Raw genomic sequence first — 18,842 nt, 5'->3', positions numbered from 1 at the left:
GTTACTGTTCACACTATAACAACAGCCCACCAAACTATCCAAGTTACTAAGTTCAGCTAATGGAAGGAATATTCTATTATTTGATAAGTTAGAATAAAGACACTGGAATAGACCTCAGATTACCTTAGTTTCTACTTTTATAAATGTTATTAATTTAATGGTCTTCCAATACTACTTCACCACAGATATCCAATAGATCTGTGTCTTGCAGCCTAAGCTTGCTAAAGACACCCACAGGATCACTCTGTCCAGGTGGGTGGAAGACACCCACGGGCCTTCCTCACAGCAGGGGTGCCTGGAAGCCTGGGCTGACTTAAGCCACCCACAGGCCAGCCCCATGCCTCAAGGTGCCCTGCATGGGTATCATTATGATGAGAAAATATATGGCAGCAAAATGGGAGAGAAGGAAGTTGGGTGGTTCACGTGCCATGGAAGGAAGCAGAAATGGAGAGGTGAAGGTGGTGACAACAGGCTGGTGAGGGGTGGCCTGTGCTTCCACCTGAGGCAATGGTGACATCCAGGCCCAGGCTACTGCCAAGGACCATGTCTGGATCTGTGGTCCTGCCACAACTGGGGTCTGTGTTGATGTCTGTGGACTGTGTTGCTAACAAAGGCCACATGGATGCTTGCGGTCTGGTCCACCACCTGGGTCTATGTTGATGACTGAGGGCCATGCTGTCATTGGGATCATGCTGATCTGGGTGGCCTTTGCTGCCACCCAGGTCCATGGTAATGTCTGTGGTTGAGCTGTTGAGGGCCATGTCTGGGTTCGTGGTATTGTTTCAGCTGGGGTCTTTGTTGCTATCCATGGTCCATGCTACCCCTGGGCACCACATGGACTGTGTGTTGAAATCTGAGGGCCTTGTTGAACTATCCTTGCCTTTCACTGGCTCTGGGACTCTGGCCCTGCCCCTAGCTGGCCACTGCAGGGAGAGAGCTGGTCCCACCCCTCACCTGAGGGAGGAGGATCCCAGTGGATGTCCTGGTTGACCAACTCAGGTACCTCCAAGGCACACATGCAGTGTTTTTACTTGGCATTCCCCAACATCTACCCCATCTATGACCAGGTCTGCTGGGGTAACTGAAGGACTGATCCTGTGGAGACATAGCTGCAGGATCTCTATGATACAGGATCTCCATGATATAGGATCTCCATGATACAGGATACCCAGAGGAGATTAGGTGATGTTCCGTTATTGATGGTGTACCAGAAACCAGAGACCTTGAACCAGACCAACAACTCATTACAATGAACATTTGCAAGTAAAGCTGCTTGGACAAAAAGGTACCTATGCTGTGTGACACACTGTAGCTCCCAGTTCCACTAAGATGAATGAAGAGCTGATGGAGTGGTGGGAATGGAGGAGGATCGGGATGTTTTTTTTTGTTGTTTTTTTAATAAATATTTTACTTTCTATGTTTTATTTTGGGAACACTGCAAGGGTGAGGGGTGGATATAGAGGAACTGGGAAATGAGTGAGTTGGGTGCATGTTGTGGAATTCCCAAAGAATCAATAAAAAATTACATTTCATAAAAAGAATATTCATTAGAACCCAAAGTCAGGGTACAGAAGCAATGAGCAGAGGCTGTAGTTTCTCTGAGTCTCCTCGAAAGAGTTAGCCTTTGATCAGTATTGTTGCTGCAATTCCCCTCTCTCAGCCCTTGTTTCTCCTGCCTGGACTATTTCGGTCATGCTGTCTCACTTGCCTCAAGTGTCCTCATTTAATATATCTCCCAACAGATGCTGCCAGATGTTCAGTGTGACATTCCTAGTTGTCTCTCTATGGGTATTGTATGGGTCACAGTGTGGTGGGCACTCAGGGCTCTGTATGTAGAAAGTGTTCACTAACACACTCCTGTGTTTACCTTTATTACATTTAAGCTGTTCCGTTTTTCCACCCATAGCATTTTATGTTGTATTTTCTGCCTTCACATATTATATTCCCTCCGTCTACCTACTTCTTTCAGTTTTTGTTTCAAGGGTTTCTATTTGAAACCTCCAAGTCAAACAGCACCACCTTTGAGGTACCATTTCTTAGTGTTCTAGTCATAAGCAACCATGCTCTCTTTGGTGTCACCATTTAGCTCATATATATTTCCATGCTTATACTCACCAATGAGAGAGAGAGAGAGAGAGAGAGAGAGAGAGAGAGAGAGAGAGAGAGAGAGAGAGAGTGTATGTGTGTGTGTGTGTATGTGTGTGACTCATAGCTTAGTAACTGGGGTAATGCCCCTGCTTTTGAGTTAGGGTCCCAACTTTCCTTATCCTCAGCTGTCAAACACATAGTAGGGTCCTCAAAAACATTCCGTTAAATCTAAGTAAATATCAAGTTCTTTACAGGAAACTGAATTCAGCCTCTAAGTTCATGTGGCCTTTCTCTGTGGCTTGCTTTTGAATTAATGAACTAGAAAGACGTGCTTTGGCACAGCTGTCTGGCACACCTGGGTTAAGTTCTAAGACAAACAGCTGCATTGCTGTAACTTGCTGTAAAACACCCACTTCACACAGGGACGTGTGCTGTAGGGCCTATGGAAAGGAGCCAGCCCTGGGGCTGGCAGTCACCTGAAAACACTTGGGTTAAGTTTCTATCGTCATGGCAGTTAGGCAGCCACTTATAATTATCCCCTTCAACTGGCAGCCCTGCTGTACAGGATGTATTCTGACAGAACAGCACTCTCCTGCCTTCTCAAATACTTCGTTGCTTAGAGTTTCCCTCAGGTCGCCTGGGAGCTGCCTTGGAAGGAGTTTAAGGCCATGCTGCAGGACTGCAAGCTGTAAATTACCCGTCAGATTAATACGCAGGAAGGCATGGAGGAGAGCCACAGTTGGAGTCTACACTTCTATTGTTCTCACGAAGCCACGGGATTCTGGGAAGTGAAAGATCAGATTCCCATAAAGAGCTAGGCCAGGGCATGGCAGCAAAAGAAAAAGGTCAGTCTTGGATACTGCAGAGAATGTCCAAAGAGAAAGCACAGAAGCAGCATCAGGAGGGTGGTAGTAATGCCAGAGCTGGAGGATGCTTGGGAATGCTGAATCTTGGTTTGGCCTTGAAAGGATGGTGTGTTGAATGAAAATAGCCTGCTCTTTTGCAGCCTACAATGCCTGAAGGGCAGATGAAATCATACTGCTATTAATCTTCTTCATCTTATTCTTCTGATAACTTCTCCTATAACAGTGACTTTCAGTGCCACACTGATGATTGATAGAGGTACTTGTCAATGTGACCATCTTGCTTGCATACCTAAATTGAAGGTCTCCTATAGCACCATCCACTCCCTACCTGTCTTGTACCCCACAGATTATCTTAGCCCTGATAGCAGAAAATAGTGTCTTAACTTCCCAAACTGGAGATTTGTAGGCACCATCACTGCAGTCATAAATGCTCACAGCTTAGGAAATGCCCCCCCACATGCACACACTTATGGGGTTTCTCTGTGTAATAGCCTTGGCTGTCCCAGAACTCACTTTGTAGACCAGGATGGTCTCAAACTCACAGATATCTGCCTGCTCTGCCATTCTTCCACCCTGCCGCCCCCCTCTGGTGCTGGGATTAAAGCCGTGCACAAACAGGTCCAGCTGTAAAATGGATTCATTAAGTGGAGCCAGGTGACAGCACTGGTTTTGGAGGAAAATGCTAATTTGCCAAGTAAAAGGTACCTTGACTTTGTCCTTTCTGTCCTTAACGATGGAAGTACTTTATACACACTCTGGAAGCAATGCTATATTGTAGCAGCGTGAACCTGTAAGGAGGGCCAACCCCCTTTGGGCGTGGCTTCAGGCTGATGGAAGCGGAAAGAGGGAAGCATGAGGCATGATCTCCTTTGCGTGCTCTCGTTCTCTTGGTTCAGACGATCTGATAGGAAGGACAGAGAAGTACTCCCATGGTTATATTATTATCTATGTAAGTGTTCCCCAGTAAACACCCATTTATAATTTATCTTGGATCTAGTAAATCATTACACCCTCGCCTTCACTATATTGGCCAGGCATTGAAATAAAATAAGAAAATCACACTGAAGAAAAGTGTCAGTAGAAAGGTGTGTTTCTACAGAGTGTAGTTTCTTTTACATTTGATTGTGTGGACATTTTCTTTATAATGCAATTACTATGCTAGGTGTCACAAAGGGTTAAAAGAACCAGCTTATGCCAGAGGAGAGCCTGTTTCTCAAAGTCTGTGAGGAAATGTAATACTACAGTAGGGAGCTCTCAGCTCCTGGCAAGCAAGGTATCTCTGGTGGGCAGCATGGCCGTCTGTATACCAATGGGTCTCCACAGATGAGCCTCCATTATCAAACCTGACAAGATATAACAGGTTCATGGGATCAGAGCAAACATTTTCCTTCTTGTTGCAAGATGTCAGTGAGCTTGACTGCTTCCTGCACATAGCAAATTGTCTTAGCACCCACTTATTAGGAAGTCTGTGAATCATAAAAGCCATTCAGACCCATGCCATGTCAAAGGTGTTGTAAATATTAGTGCTAGGCCAACCTCTGAAGTGTTGGAGGTTTAGCTTGGGAAGAGAGCCAACATTTGGTGAGCTTTTTGATCTTGCAAAATTGATCTGCAAGTCTTGCAAGAACAGGTTCTCTCCTAAAATCTGTGCTGTTAGTTTGGTTTGGCCTACCTGAAGTAGGTGGTTGGTTTTTTTGTTTGTTTGTTTTTGTTTTTGTGACAGGGTACTTCTTGTTTTTAATATTCTAAATAAAATGCACCAAATGCATTTTATAAGAAAATCATTTGAAGGCTGGGGTTGCAGCTCAATGGGATGGTACTTGCCTAACATGTACAAGCCCCTGCATTAAGTTTACAGCATGAATATATACACATGCATAAACACACAAAGGAAAACATTGACTTTTTCTTTTATATAAGAAAATTGATGGCTGGATGGTGGTGGCAAATGCCTCTAGAACTAGCACTTGAGAGGCAGAGGCAGGAGAGTCTCTCTGTGAGTTCAAGGTCAACCTGGTCTACAGAGTTCCAGGAAAAGCTCCAAAGCTACATAGAGAAACCCTGTCTCAAAAAACCAAAAAAAAACAAAAAAAACAATAGATGGATGACATTGCTCAGCGAAAAATGCTAATAAGTCCCAGGACCTGAGTTTGATCTGAATGACCAAGATACATCATAAAAGAAGACAATAAGCTCCTGCAAAAGATACCCTGACATCCACACACCTACTATAGTGACCCCCCAAACACATGCACACTCACGTGTGCCCACAAAAAATTAATAACTTAAAAAACTATCTTTTAAAATTTGGTCACAAAGTTATTCACAAGTCTTTGTTCTGCCAAAATTATTTCAACACTTCTAGTGAATTATAATCCATACGTTGCATTAAGAGGAATGGGACAGGACAGATGCCTGAGCAGTTGTGCTGCTCTTTGAGAGGATCAGGGTTTGATTTTCAGCATCTACAGTAGACAGCTCCCAACCACTGTAACTCCAGCTCCAGGAGATCTGATGTCTTCTTCCGCTCTCCACAAATATTTGGATGTTTGTGTATACATACACACACACACAGTTTTTTAAAATGTTGAAAAAGAATATGGCAAATATTGGGCAGGTTTTTAGCCTATGATAACTTATTATTAATATTTGTATATTGTGCTCAATTCATTCTTATTTATATGTACACAAGCTTTTCTCTGTGAATTCTAAGAGCATCTAATCTAACATACTGAAATCACATTTCTACGACACAACCGTATGGAGAACATGGAAATGTTTTTAAATGAGAGCCCTACTAGATTTCAGTCCCTAGCCTGGGAATGTTTTGGGGAAGAAAGGCATCCTGGAACATTTCTCAAATCTAGTTCCTTGGAGTGTTAAGTACACACAACATGAATGGCATTCCCTGGTGATGACTTGTGGAATTTTGCTGCCCATGCACATTTCTTGGCTATGGGACTTCTTAGAAGTTTTTTAAAAAGTAAATGTCCCACTGAAGTTTTCAACTGAAAGATGATGCGGAGAACCTGTGTTTCGTGTTGCAAATTTTAGGGCACACTTTAAGAGTGTTGAGCGAGAAAAGGAGTAGGGTAAGAAGATGTCCTGATTCTGTCACTTGAAGTGAACTTCGAAGAAGCTGCTAAAGTCTAAATTGAGTAGATCAGATGGATTGGTGTGCTTCAGGCCCTCCCCAAGCATCCTTATGAGCTTTCTGTGCTAGTGCTGGGTCACACTTTCATCATTGCCTGCAGGCATTTGGCTTGTAGTCAGGAGGCCTTTGGTCAATATTGTTGACTACAGGCTTTTGATTTTTTGGAAGCATTAATTCAGCCAATATTGTGCTGGTGCGTTGTCCTGTACATGTCATTTATTCTCTCTAAAGTTACGTTTCCTCATTTATAATATCTACATAGTTGGTCTTTTTGGGGGGCAGGGGTTGAGACAGAGTTTCTTTGTGTACTCTTGGCCATCCTGGAATTCCCTCTGTAGACCAGAATGGCCTCAAATTCACAAATATCTGCCTGCCTCTGCCTCACAAGTACTGGGATTAAAGGTGTGCACCACCAACGCCCAGCTAAAGCCCTTTTGATTATTAATTATTATTCATATTCCCAGTACCACACAAAGTCCAGTGTGTAAGTGAATGGAAAGAGAATTTTCTCAACTTGGCCAGAGCTAGCACCTTGTGCCAGCACAAAACCCCTTCAACATCCTCAATCTCAACCTGTTGGGGATTTCCCCTGCCTCTGAAACTCGTTGGGCATCTCAGAGCATAATCAGAATGTCACTGATGTAAGTCATCTACGACATGACTTTTCTTTAAAGATTTTCTCATGCAATTTATTTTAATCATGTTTTTCCCTCCTACAGCTCCTCCTAGATCTTCCCTTCAACAACAACTTCTTTGTCATCTTTTTCTTCTTCTCCTTCTTCTCCTTTACCTCCTCCTCCTTTACCCTCTTCCTCCTCCTCTTTCTCCCAAAATTACAAAAACTAACATAAAAACAAAAGAAAATTTAAAAATGCCAAAACAACCCCCCTCAATCCAGTAAAACAAAACAAACAATATGGACTTCATTTTCTGTTGGCCAACTACTCCCAGGCATAGGACCTGCCGTGAAGTGTGGTTGGTATACCCAGTGACACTCCAATGGAGGAAGCTGATTTTCCCGGTGCCAGTAGTTATCAATTGCAATTGGCTTCTTGGTTAAAGGTGGGACACTGTGTGCACTTCTCCATCTCAGTGCCGGGACCCTGTCTGGCTTGAACCTGTTCAGGTCTTGTGCATGCATGATTCAATTTTTTATTTTGATTATGTTCACATAGTTAAAAATCTATAAGAACTCATCCTTAAAATAATGTTTCTGGTTTAGATTAAAATAACCATTGTGCTTTAGTATGATTTAATAGTCTCCCATTACTATTAATATGTCAGTTTATTGTTAGTGCATGCAAAGGCAGGTAAAACTTATATAAGAATTTCAAAGATATACAGTAAAATATGGGAGAATAAAATCTCTCTGTGTGTGTGTGTGTGTGTGTGTGTGTGTGTAGTGTTTCTGTGTGTTAGTGTGGGTGTGAATGTGCCATGATGCATGTGTAGAGGTTGGAGGACAATCTCTTGCACTCCACCTTGTTTGAAACAGGGTCTCTTGTTTGAAGCTGTATCCACCAGGATGGGTGGCCTACACACTTCCAGGGATGTCTTTGTCTCTCATCTTGTCATACAATTGCTTGTATTATAGACTTTTGATACTATGTAAATGAGTCTGGACATCATAACTCATGTCTTCACAGGACACATGAATTATCCACACAGCCAAATCCCTGGCTCCATGTCAGGTCTGTTGAATACATTTCATTATTTAAAAAGTCATCAAGACTAGACCCTATCTTGTTGGGGAAGTCCTATGTGTATGTCAATAAAGCACTGTTGGCCAATAGGGAAGCAAGATCAGTGGGACTAGGAGTCCAGGAGGACTCTGGGTCGGAGAAACACAGGGAGTCATGATGTAGCCCTCCAGAGAAGTAAGAAGCCCGGAAACTTTTCTCTGGTAAGAGAAATACTTAGATTAACAATTATGGGATAAATACTTAAGTCAGAGCTAGCCAGTAAGAAACAAGCAAGGCCAACAGCTTCATAATTAATACAGCGTCTTGTGTGTTATTTGGGGACTACAACGCAGCAGAGCCCAGGCAACTGGTGGTGGGGGGGGAAGCAAAGCGGCTAGACAGAAAAAGGCTTCTCTCTACACTATCTAAACAGCATCTTGGAAGAAGTCAAGGCATTAGGAGATAGTTGTGGGAGATTCTGATGCTGCAGTAGACAGAGCCCTTCAAAGAATGCCTAGAACCACAGCTTTTTCTTCCTCTGCACGAATATCCTGTGGGAATCAAGCTGTGCGGTCCTCGGTTCTGTTCTCAACCCTTCAAAGAGGAACTGAATCAGGGCTGATTGCATCACTGGAGTAACCAACTTCATCAAGCCCGTTTTTCTCACCTGCAAGTGAAATCAGATTATTGTCAGGAGCTTGTTCATCAAAGAAAGCACGTGGCATGTGCTTTGCAGGCAATTTGTTTCCACAGCAAAGTTTGGGCAGCTGGATTTGGAGACCGGTCCAGGAACTGAGAGAGTGGTGTGGAGGAGTCACTGGCATCTTATTAAAATGTTTTATCCTACAGGGTTCACATTTGCTTCATGATGATTGTGAAAAATTTGTGCTTGTTCTGTGTGTGGAGACAAATGGAGGTTTTTAATCCAGGGGATAGAGCAAAACAAGGCATGCAGATGCCTCTAAGATAGAGCAGCAGATCAAAGCAAACCTACCCAGGAGAGCCATGGCCCATCAGTGAGGAGCACACACTGCTCCTCCAGAGGACCTGGATTCAATCCCCAGTACCCAGATGACAACTCACAGGCATCTGTAACCCCATTCATTGTCATGGGGATCCAGCACTCTCCTCTGGCCCCTGAGGGTACTGCACACGCATGGTCCATAGACATACATGCATGCCCAACAACCACATACTTTAAAAAAGCAACAATAACAAAAACTACCCAGATTTGATATTAAGTGAGGGCAGCAGTGTTATTTAATTTCAGAAGAAAGCCAAATCATGTTTTACAAGTTTTGAACTCAAAGTGAAATCAAGTTGAAAAAAAAAACAGAGAAACAAAACACAACATTAAATCAATAAAACCAAATAAACAACAACCTAGACATTGAGTAACCAAGAGACAGAGCAGTACATTCAAGTATGGTATTTCCTGGGTGGCACAATATAGAATAACACGCAAGAAGAGAACTTTAGAGTCCCTGTGTCATAATTAGTGCTGGGAGATTCTACCCAGTGTGGATTTCAGAACTTGAGAGAAACAGAAATTGGGGGAGTCCTTCAAGGGAGGACTTAAAAACATGGGGCATTGGCCTGTGGAGGGAAGGATTAAGAAAATGGGCATGAAATTAAAGTGAAAGAATCAGCCCCTTGAAGATGGATGTACCTAAGTAATTTGGAAGACTTCAGTTTATTCAGATTACTGTATTTGTGTAGAATACAGAAGAATGAAACTGCCTTAGTCAGGCTTCTATTGCTGTGATGAAACACTGTGACCAAAGGCAATTTGGAGAGGAACAGGCTTATGTAGATTACATGGTGAGGTAAGACAGGACTGGAACTCAAGCCAGTAACCTGAAGGCAGGAACTAAAGCAGAAGCTTGCTCCCTATGGCTAGGATCGCCTGCCTAGGATTAGCCCCACCCCTGGTGGCCTGGGCGGTACCATATCAGTCATTAATCTAGAAAATGCCCTATACACTTCCCTATAGGCAATCTGATGGAGGTCTTTCTTCAATAGAGGTTCTTCTTCCAGAGAACTCTAGCATGTGTCAAACTGACAAAAGCTAACCAGCATAGAAACGTCCTAGCTGGTGAGAATTGAAACATATGGTCACCAATTATGTTATTGATGGTTAGCTCAGCTCTTCTATGGTGACTTTGTACTCAATTCAAATACTCTATCATGTTAGTCTTTCTGTATTTGTCAATCTGTTAAAGGCAGAACTCTAATCCCAGCATTAGAACATGGAAGGAGGACAAAAAAAAATTCAAGGCCAGTCCCAGCTACATAGAGATACAGACCTTGTCCCAAACCACACAAAACCAAAAACACAGTATGTTTAATATCTTAGAAAATATCCTGCTCTAAAAATTATTCAGATGAAGCAAAGGTTCAGTAGAATTCATTTTCTGTGAATTTATATAATTCCTTTAAAACACATGGGGGATGATATATAAAGTGTGAATCTAAGTTCTTGATTCCTGGTCTCGATGAAGATGGTTAAAAATTCTCTGAACCTTAACATTGTAAGCTGGGTAGCAAGGATGGCAATTTAGATCTGTAGGTGTATTCTCAGTAAGTGACAAACTCTTTGTAGGATGCTAGTAAAAGTTAGGAAATTTGCATAAAGCATTGTAACAGCTGATTGATACAGCAAACTTTTAATTTAATTCTGTATTATTATAATGTGAGAACAAATTTAATACAGTGTTCAGATCATAGTGGCACTCAAAAATATAGTTCAATCTGGTTCTCTAAAATAGACAAAATATTGGGTTTTGCAATCTAGAGATAGATATATTAAGAGGCGGTATGGACTATATTAGGTATGTGTAAAATCTCAATGAGAATTCTTAGAAAACTTACATAAAAATCACCAAATCTAACAACTACAGAAGAAGACTCAGCAGTTTGCAGTGTCCAGTGGTCTTCAGAAAACAAGCCCAGTTCTCCATTTATGGCTCACAATTGTCAATTACTCAAGCTCCACCCTTTGATGGCCTCCATACGAACCTGCATGCATGGACAAATGTGCAACACACACATACAATAAATAATCAACGAAACAAATAATTTAAAAATAGTACAACTAATCATTTTAAAAATCACAAAATCTGTCTATTGCAACATGAAAAAAGATAAGAAGAACAAAACGTAAACTTGATATTCAGTCTATATAACAGAAAACATGTTAAAATGTTAAAACTATAAAGAGGTTTAGGAGGGTCAATAAGTCGCTCGCAAACAGCTGAAGCAGACAGGAAGGAATGTGTGTAGCATAGCCCTCACTTCCTGGGAGCTGCAATTGTGGGGATACTGTTCCTTTCTATTCTGACACCCATACACGTGGGAGCACTTGCCTTACTTCCTGCAGGGTGGTCATTGCTGGTCACCTTGTCATTCTACCCAAGAATGAAAGACTGTGTTGCACAGCACAAGACCTCCTGCATGGTGACTAGCCAGTATATGGTTCCCAAACGCAAAAGGGCAACCAACATTTGGGTATCTCTCCATTCTGTCCAGCTTCACAGAAACCAAACTTTTGAATCTAAGTATTAAATACACAAGACTGGAAACATTGAGCAAATGAAAATCCATCCCCCCCCCCCAAAGAAAAGGAATTTGAGCTGAAAGCCAATGAAATGTGGCAGGCAGGAAATAAAAGAGAGGATTCTAATAGATCTCCTAGTGTTCATAAATAATTTGATCAGACACATAAATCATACACCCACACCATGCAGCAGACCAACACTTATTTCATTTGGGAAAAACAAACAAAAGTCTGAGAATGAAGAATACTAGGAAGGCTCCATGACAGAAGAAACAAACAGCTAAGGAATGACAAAGAGATAACCATCAGCCAGCCACACAAACAGGAGAAACTGCCCCTCTTGTTCCTTGTCCAGAGTTAAAGATCATTACTCATTACTATCTTAAGACATTTGCAGAGATGAAACGCCGTGCTCCGAAATGTCATGGAAAGTTAGGGTAGACACTAAAGGGTGCTGGTACGACTCCAGCCAGTAACCTAGCTTTCTTTTTCTTTTGGCCACACCTTATGATAGCTTTCAACAATGTGGAAAGTCATGCCTGTGGTGTGTGTTTTAGGCCTCTTATCCACACAATCATAATCAAAACAACTCTGCCGGAGTGTCAGGGCAAACAGCAGATAGCCGAGAGCCCTGCCATTAATCACAGACATTCTGATCAGCTCCCAGGTCTTGTCTAGGTCATGTTATGACTCCTTTATTAGTGTTTAAGGTCACCAAGAGACAGGCAAGTGCATCCTATAACAGGAAGTGTAGTGAGCCTCTGAAGTGCGATGTTTGGCTTTGGTAGGCACGGCGGCTGTGACTCGGAAATCCAGGGAAATGAGTTCAGCTCAGTCAGACTCCAGGCGCCGTGCTGCCTCACAGCAGATAGAATGAGGCAGAATAATAGAGGCTTTCCTGCCATTCTCCACATTCAGCTGAATTCCGGTCAGCCCTTCCAGTTGAATTTTAGAAGGCTCTTTTCTATTCAGTCCCCATGCTGCAAGCTGTAATTCATGGGTAGGGGCTCCAGAGAAAGGCTGGCCCCAACTTCCAGCCAGGCAGTGCCAGCAGAGCCCTTCTGCAGGAAGACAGATTAAGGGGCATGTGTACCACTGAGTGAGTAGAGCAAAATTTAGTGCCTACTTTGAGCTCCCATAGGGTTACTGCCTGGCTGCTTTGGACCTGGCAACCACACACAAACACAGACACTTACATTGCCACACACTCGCTCGCACTGTGACTAACTGCATGCTCTCAGTGTGGTACAGAGGGAAAGGAAGGCAGCCGTACCTTCCCTTCCTCTCCCTGGGGAACCCAGGCCTGGCCAGATAAGCTTTTGGTCTGTCTGTTGTGGACTAGGCTCATTCTTTACCCAATATGATTCCTACTAGAGACCTTGAAAACTTCAAATGACCTCATTGGAAAATGATTCTTGGAAACTTTTATTACTGATAGAAGGGTGAAACACAGTTGTTACGGGAAATGGAGTTGCTAGGAAAAGACAGTTCTATACAGGGTTACTTCCTGAGGCCTTACACTAATGAAAACGTAATTTGTTAATACACAAGTTGAATTGTGAGAATGGATAATTATTGTCTTCTCATGTCTAGGAATTTAATTTTCACATTAAGACATAGAATTTTGCTGGCAAGGTGGCTCATCTGGTAAAGGCATGTGCCACCAAGCCAGAGGATCTGAACTCAGTACCAGACCCAGATAGTGCAAGTTGTCTTCTTATCTGAACATGCATGTTATTGCACACCCTGCCCCAATAAATACATGCATTACATACATACACACAATACATACACACAATACATACATACATACATACATACATACTGACTAATTTAAGAAGACAGAAGCACCAGCAGAACCCCTTTGCAAAGAAGGTTAATGTGTAATGCTGCATTATGATATTTAAGCACCAAGATTTATACAAATGTTTATGTATTTTGTCATTGATATTTGAAATGAAGTTAACAATATTGTTGATCTCATAAATGATGAATGTTAACCCCTTGCCTGTCTCTGCTTTACTACAGGTACACAAACAAAGGTAGTCAGAAGGGCTAAACATCTCTATCAACAATTTTCAAGTAGGAAATTCATAGTAGCATTTGCAAAACCAGACTTTTGCTCCAAAATCCCCTGGGTCGACAGAGCAGTGTATGCCATCAGGTAGGTGGTCAGTAGAATTTATTGAGTGACTAATGAGTGGAGAAGTCATTTAAGACCATGGTCACATGTCATCAAACATTTAGAAGAAGACTGACTCTAGACAAGAAATGAATGATCAAATATTCACATGTGTGTGGATAGTTAACATTTTTTTAAGATCACAAGATCTTAAAGAACAGTCCTGGTGCTAAAAGTTTGCAACGATTTTTGGAATGGCAGACTGAACTTTCTTGTCATGAGAGACTCAGGCATTTGGTAGAATTTGGTGCGGTCTCGCCTACTGGGTCTCCTGTCTGCCTGAGAAGGCAGGTCTTGTGAGTTAAGAAGTCTACTGAAGTCACTATAGACAACACGCAGGAAGAGAAAGCTTTGTCTGTGGGCCAATTTATCCCATGTGTTCCACAGGGTAGGGAAGGATACAGTGCTGCATACGTGGCGGGGTAGATGAAAGAAGTTTCAGATCATGACATCTAGTGCCTAGGGACATCCATTGTGGGCACAGACCCCATGCAAGGAGTAGTTTCTACTCAGGAGCAGCTGGGCCTTTGGGGGTATATATATCTCCAGCAATTAACCATACAGGGCTTGGCATGTACACTGCAGAGTCATAACTGTTCTGGGATGAGAGTATTGATATTTAGTTAAGTAAATGTTTCTGGTCATTCATAACTGTGCCAGATAAATAAAATGTGTCATCTTGATTATCGCTGGAGCTGTAGAGAATGATTGACAGGCAGGGGAAGCTTCATGAAGCCTTAAAAACCCAGCAGGCATTTTGGACATCAAACATCAATTGCAAAGTACCACTTTGATGAGTCAGGGAATCAGAACCAGATGGATTAAATTTTCCTTGAAATACACACAGGATTAAAAATTAAGAGGAGAGCTCAATACAGTATATTGTATCCAATGCTAGCCAAAGCATTTGAGCAAAAGAAAAATTACTATAGATATTTGACAATGAAGCGACTGTTTACCCACTACACCTACATTCTAAATTCTAGTGGTGGCTACATGAAAAGCTGGAGAGAGAGGGGGGGTCTTCGTGGATAAGGAAAAGAAATCCTGGAAAACCAAGAATGAACAAAGGGAACAAGGATCCTCTAAACATGACATTTACTCACTTGCTTAGGAAAATAAATTCACGTGGAGTTCCATTGTGAAGATGAATCAAGTTACAAGTGGGAGTAAGTGAAGAGTTGTATATGCTTGCACACAAACTGGTCAGGCACTTAGTTTAAGATGCATGATCATGTTTGACAGATCTTAATAGGAGCTTAAGATATGCTACTCACTTTGAGACATGCAAAGCCTTCACATCTTGAGTCATCATTCTCAGTGACACTTGGCTCCCAGGCTGCCTATCCTGTGAGTGACAGCAGGCAGAACTAAACTACAGCCGCCATCCCAAGATCTCAGTGGCTTCTGGCTTTCATGCACAAGCTGTTGAATAAACAAACACGGTTCAATATTGTACCCAGTGACTTCCCTTCCTGGTGTCCTATAGCAGGGCTGCCCATGAATATTTATTCACCATTCTGCAGGGTGCCTTTTGGAATTTCTGAGGCCATGGATCCTGGATGATCTGTAAAGAGATAGTGATGACTTTAGGAAACCTGTCACCTTCTCTTGTACCTCTGTATGTTCTCACAGTGATGCCCTCGATGCTTTCCCTCAAGGAGGTGTGTGAAAAGGCAGACATTACGAACAGAAGCTGCAGGCAGACAGAGCTGACCTAAGTCACAGTTCATCATTTGCATGTCACTATGGTTCAGAAAAATGTTCCCTAATGGCCCATGAATTAAAAGCTTGGAAACCAGCCAGAGACACTATTGGGAAATGCTGAAGCCTCTAAAGGCAGCAGCTCAAAGGAGGAAGTTAGGTCACTGGGCATGTGTCTTTAAGGGAATATTAGAGCCACACTTCTATGTCAACTGTTCACTTCCTGGCTGCCACGAAGTGATCAGCTTTCTTATCATGTGCTCATTTGATAATATCCTAAGTCACTAAAAGGGCCCAAAGCAATAGGCTAATTGACAATGGATGGAAATCTCCAAAAGTGTAAGCAGAAATGACCTTTCTTCTGTTGAAACTGATTCATCTAAGGTATTTGTTACAGAGATGGAAAGGTGACAGGCACATATATCACCTCACCATTTTTTCAAACTCCTACTTTATTCTTTTTATTATTCAAGGTTACATAATGCCATGCTCATACAAATATGACCTCATCTTTGAAGCCCAGTTTCTGTATCTAGGTAATGTGAGCAGAGCAACATATTTGTCCTGAAAAGTTAATGGCTAGAGGACACAGTAAAGGTGCTTTTTCAGAACAGACAGTATCCATTTTAGTAAGTAGAATATTATTTTTTTCTCTTTGCTCAGCAAATGTGGTTGCTCAAAATGCATGAAACAACCTTGCTCACATCCTATTCTTTAGGTACCAAAGCAAACTAAGTAAAACTAGTCTATAGTTATACTGAGTTCAGCACCTGGACTGACAAAGTTCTGTCATCTCATTATCACTTTTGTAGTTTGTTAGAACATTTGCTGTCTCTGAGCACTGGGAATGTTTGGAGTGTCTAGCCATATGAAATTTGTTAGATCCTTAAAAGAGAGAATAATAATATTAGATTATTCGTTTTTAAAATTTGTTTTAGTGATTCTCATTTTAATCCTATACCCAAAATACAAATTTATAAAGGAATTGTGACACTGAAAACCAAATGAATGAGTGAAAAATATATTACAGTATCTCAAAGTTAATCTTCTGTATGTCAGAGGACACAATCAAGCGACAAAAATACTTTATACTTACAATGTTCAAATATATATATACGCATTTACATGTGTTAAGGATTATTATTAAGCAATACAAAGGATACCCACCCAAATAATGACAAAACAAACAGCTCAATTAAAGTGTAAGAAGGCCTTGACTAGACATTCCTAAAGTAAGATGTGCAAATGACCAACTGAAAGAATGTCCAGCATCACTAACCATTAAGGAAGTACAAACTAGAGCACAATGAGCAATCACTTCACACTGATGCACTGAAATGCCCAGACTTTCCTTGTCATTATTGTCTAAGAAACTCAGTGAGTATCTATCCACAAAATATGCACCTCACCTCACAACAATCTAGAGATGAGCTCAGGTATATAGATGGGTATGTGTGAGTTACTTTAAAATGCTTTGCTATTTCATCTATGATACTTGAACACCCATGCATTTCTGTATTCTTTTTTTACACTTAATATTATTTCCTATATTGATATCCTTTTAAAATTTAATTTAACTCATACAAATATATCAAGTGTGCATATTTATGGAATAATGGAAATGGTAATTTTTAGAGATTGCAATACAATATGATTGAGTGAAAATTTTAATCAAGAATGCCCTTGGTATCAGTTCATTGGAAAACTAAAAAAAATTGATACCAGGAGGCTAAACAGAATTTGATGCTGCTGCTTTTGCTGCAGTGAGGGTGGTCACCATCACATTACAAAGAGTAAAAAGGAAGAGAAACCTTATTTTCTCTCATCAATGCAAGAGACTGTGGAGTCTGGAATTGTTGGTTTTCTTCTTAATTTTTTCTGTCTCTTTTTTATTTAAATTAGAAACAAGCTTGCTTCGAATGCCAATCCCAGCTCTCTCTCCCTCCCCTCCTCCTCTGCCTTCCACCAGCCCCCTCCACTTCTACCCAATCCCCACTATGGAGATGTCCCCCAGGGAAGGAAATCTCCAAGGTCTGTCATATCATTTGGAGCAGGGCCTAGGCCATCCCCAGTGTGTCTAGGCTGAGAGAGTATCTTACTATGTGGAATGGGCTCCCAAAGTGCATTTGTATGCCAGGGATAAATCACATGGGGATGACTCCTTTCACTACAATTCCCAGAATCCTCCTAGACTCCTAGTTCCACCTATCTTGCTTCCCTATTGGCCAACATATACATAGGACCTCCCCATCACATCTGCACTATTACTTAGATTGCCAGTTGATGTCATCCTTGTAGATCTCTGGAAATCTCACTAGTGCCAGATCTCTCCTCAAACCTATAATGACTCCCTCTATTAAGGTATCTCTCACCCTGCTCTCTACTATTCCCCCAATTCAAACTTCCTACTCTCCCATTCCCCCATGTCCTCCTCTTCCCTCTTCTTCTCCCTCTCTCTTTCTCCCTGCTCCCTCTCCCCTCCCTCCATGCTCCAAATCTGCTCAGGAAATCCTGTCCTATTCCCCTTCTCTGGGGTACCATGCATATTTCTCTTAGGGTCTTCCCTGATTCCCAGACACTCTGGCAGGGGGATTATAGTCTGGCACTCCCCTGATCCATGTCTAAAATCTATATGAGAGAGTACATACCATGTTTTTTTTTTGTGACTGGGTCACCTCACTCAGGATGGTTTCTTCTAGTGTCATCCATTTGCCTGCAAAATTCAGGATTCCATTGTTTTTTTTCCACTAAGTAGTACTCCACTGTGTAAGTGTACCATGTTTTCTCTATCCACTCTTCAGTTGAGAGGCATCTAGGTTGCTTCCAGGTTCTGACTATTACAAATAATGCTTCTATGAACATAGTGGAAGAGATATTCTTGTATGAATGCGAATCTTTTGGGTATATGCCTAAGAGTTGAATTACTGGATCTTGTGGTAGACTCATTCCCATTTTCCTGAGGAATCTCCATACTGATTTCCAAAGTGGCTGTGTGAGTTGGCAGTCCCAACAGCAGTGGAGGAGTGTTCCCCTTTTTCCACATCGTCTCTAGCATAAACTGTCATTGGTGTTTTTGATTTTAGCCATTCTGACAGGAGTAAGATGGAATCTCCGAGTAGTTTTGATTTGCATTTCCCTAATGGCTAAGGATCCCTGGGATGAAGCCTACTTGATCATGGTGGATGATTTTTCTGTTGTGTTCTTGGATTCGATTTGCCAGTATTTTTTTCAGTATTTTTGCATCAATGTTCATGAATGATATTGGTCTGTAGTTCTCTTTCTTTGTTGTGTCTTTGTGTGGCTTGGCTACCAAGGTAATTGTAGCCTTTTAAAAAGAGTTTGACAATGATCCTTCTGTTTCTATTGTGTGGTATTAGCTATTTTTTGAATTTCTGGTAGAATTCGGTGCTAAAGCTATCTGGGCCTGGGCTTTTTTTGTTTGGGAGACTTTTGATGACTGCTTCTGTTTCATTAGAGGTTTAGGTCTGTTTAAATTGCTTATCTGTTCTTGATTTAATTTTGGTAAGTGATATCTATCCAAAAGTTGTCCATTTCCTTTAAACTTTTTAATTTTGTGGAGTACAGGTTTTCAAAATATGACCCGAATTTC

Source organism: Mesocricetus auratus, unplaced genomic scaffold (genome assembly GCF_017639785.1).
Source record: "Mesocricetus auratus isolate SY011 unplaced genomic scaffold, BCM_Maur_2.0 Super-Scaffold_100018, whole genome shotgun sequence".
Classification (NCBI taxonomy): domain Eukaryota; kingdom Metazoa; phylum Chordata; class Mammalia; order Rodentia; family Cricetidae; genus Mesocricetus; species Mesocricetus auratus.
This window is presented reverse-complemented; position numbering follows the sequence as displayed.